The following is a 3,089-nucleotide window of genomic DNA, read 5'->3' as shown; positions in this document are numbered from 1 at the left end:
CTGGAAACATAATTCTGTCTCATCAGCCGGGCCCCCGTCCCCGCCCTCTGCTGCGCTGTTCCCTCCACATCTCACACCTCTTTTTCGCCAGCTTCCTCCCACCTCCCACCTCCAAACAAAAGAGCGGGACGCGGAAAAGCTCAACTACAATTGCAGAAGGTCTCCAGCAGCAGGCCACGTCCCGGGCTCTCCCCGGTGAGAACTTCTGGAAGGAATGGGGGGGACTTCGCAGAGAGCTCTGGTGTCAGCCCTACTTTTAGGAAGTCAGCAGAGGCTTAAGGATGTCATGAGAAGCAGGTGCCTGGGTGGCTCAGCGAGTGAAGCTTCCTCAGGTCGTGATCTCACAGGTCGTGATCTCAGGTTTTGGCTCAGGTCGTGATCTCACAGGTTGTGAATGGGAGCCCCACATCAGCCCACATTGACAGCGCAGAGCCTGCTGCCTGCTGGGGATTCTGTCTCCCTCTCCCCCTGCCCCCCCCCCCCCCATGTACACACGCATGCGTACATGTGACCTCCCTCTCTCTCTCTCTCAAAATAAATAAATAAACTTGAAACAAAAAAAGAAGAGTTCCCATAATTAACCAATCCCCCTCCCCCATGCTGATCTGAAATTCTCCCAGGATGTACAAGGGCAGAGAGAAGGTGAGACACGTTACGGGGGAAAGACGGCGGGCTGACAGGGAGAGGATCTGTGGCCCTGGTGGCGAGGCCACGTCAGGGGCCACCACACGTGGCTGCGCCCCCCTCCCGGCCCCAGCCACTGCCACCTCGGTTGCCGTCCTGCTTCAGGCTTCCTTCTCGGGCGGACATCTAATACTTATGCAACGTTGCAGCTACGCGTTAAACTTCTTTACGTCCACCGGGCAGAGGAGCGAGCAGAGACAGGCGAGTTCAACACGCTGGCCAACGTGACAGCTGACAGCTGGCCAGGCTTGAAGCCCAGGCTCTTTTCCGCTTTGGTGGGGACACGCCGAGCCAGGAGAACTGCTCGGGGCTCCCCCTTCTAAGAAAGCAGGAATCGGAGCCTCTCATCTGAGCTTGTCCGTGTCCCGGGGGGGGGGGGGCAGACAGTAGCAGGCACTGCAAAGTAGGTGGGCCACTTTGGCTCAGGTCATGATCTCGCGGTCCGTGGGTTCAAGCCCCACATCGGGCTCTGTGCTGACAGCTCAGAGCCTGGAGCCTGTTTCAGATTCTGTGTCTCCCTCTCTCTCCGCCCCTCCCCTGTTCATGCTCTGTCTCTCCCTGTCTCAAAAATAAATAAAACGTTAAAAAAAAAAAAGAAAATAAAAATATTCTCTCTTTAAGGATGGTGATTGTGGCTTATCCTCCCAAGATGGCGACTGATCCTTTCTCGAGATATTCCATAAGTATTTGAATGAACAAATGAATGAATGAATGAGTGAAGGAAGGAAAAACTGTCCACATTGGTGCTTCTCAAACTTCAGCACATGCCAAAATCACCTGGAGAACTTGTTTCGTCAAGTCAAGGTTGTTGGTCCCCAGGCCCACAGTTTCTGAATCCGTAGATTGAGAAGGGGCCCTGAAATCCCATTTCTAACATCCCAGAGGCTGCTGGTCCACAGGCCGTACTTTGAGTCGCACTGGTTTACACAGTGGCTCTCCTCTTGCTGTCACACCCAGAAGTGAGAAAAGACTCAGAGAGAAGTATTTCCAGGGAACACACACCTGGATCAGGAGATTAATGATATCTCACCCTTGTGGATTGCTTTCTCGTTTCAAAAATATCTTGATAGGTCTTGTTGGATCCTTGCAAGGCTGTGACATCATGAGCCCATTTTACAGATGAAGAAGCAAGGGTCCAAAGGATCACAATCAATTGCTCTAGGAAGCACAGCAGATAAAATACGGAGTTAGGAAACACATCCAGGCCCCCTGAGCCTCGCTGGAAGTCCTCCGCACTGAACACGGGGAATTTTCAGCATAAAGTAAGTAGTGATATAAAGATTACCTCGTGCTGAGTGCTTTGCAGTATGGCCTTCCCAGCAGTGTTTGTGAGAGGGGAAGGAAGTTCTGAGATTATAATTCACTTTAAGCAAGATTTAGTCGTAAAATCAGTTTAATACTAGTAATAAATTACCATTAAAGCATTATTAATAAATAGCATACCACAGTATGATTTTAGCTACTGCTTGACAAGCTGCAGATGTGGGTACATACATGTGAGTTTTGGGACATGTTATGTCATTATTGATGACACGTGACCTGAAAGCATTCAGCCCTCAGGTGGGGGCCAAGTGGGAGCTGTGGGGAGCCTTCATTCAGGCTAGGACTCCTGGGTGTTGAGGCTCAGTTTTCTGACCCAGAATTGTCCTTCTCAAAACCCAGATAGAATCCCTCCGTCCGTAAGACCAGAGAGGAGTCATTCTTGAAAAGGATGATTAAGGGAGAATTTGCAAAGCATCTCTGACCCAGCCCTTGTCGTGGAGGCAGGTCAAGAGCCCAAGGGTCCCTGGGGAGAGCGCTGCTGGGACAGCCAGAGGAGCAGGACGGGAGATGACAGCCACTTCTTGCTGGCTGAGCACCTCACTGTCTCTCCCCAACCCCCACCCCTGGCCCCCTGCCGTGATACCAGCCCTTGGCCGGTCAGCCAGGTTACTGACTGTTACAGCATCACTCCCAAGAAGGCACTGAGGCTGAAAATTAGGCAGCCTGAGAACTCCACACAGCGCCAGGCTGCCTCCGAGGGCGTGCCACTGGTCTCAGCCGTCTGTACACCAGTTCCAGGTACCCGGCTCTGGGAAGCCACTTCCCGGGCTCGATTCCAGCCCGTCCTGTCCTCACTTGGCCCCGGGACCTTTTTCTCACTGCTAGTGCTTGACTGGCAAATCCTTTCCGTGCCTTCGGTGCCGCAAACTCCGCACAGATTTCTGCTCTGCAGCTTTCCTAATGGTTGTGTGTGCTGCCCCCCTCAGGAAACCCAGGGGTCCCCTGTCACAGAATGAAGGACAGAATGCACCACCCCGTTGGGGTCCTTTCCGCAGGAGCCGGACTCCTGTTCAGTATCGAATCTTCAGGGCGTATAAAAATAATTCGATAGTAACACTATTTTGTGACTGAAACCCTTAAAC

The sequence above is a fragment of the Panthera uncia genome, assembly GCF_023721935.1.
Source record: "Panthera uncia isolate 11264 chromosome A1 unlocalized genomic scaffold, Puncia_PCG_1.0 HiC_scaffold_16, whole genome shotgun sequence".
In the NCBI taxonomy this organism is placed as follows: Eukaryota; Metazoa; Chordata; class Mammalia; order Carnivora; family Felidae; genus Panthera; species Panthera uncia.
This window is presented reverse-complemented; position numbering follows the sequence as displayed.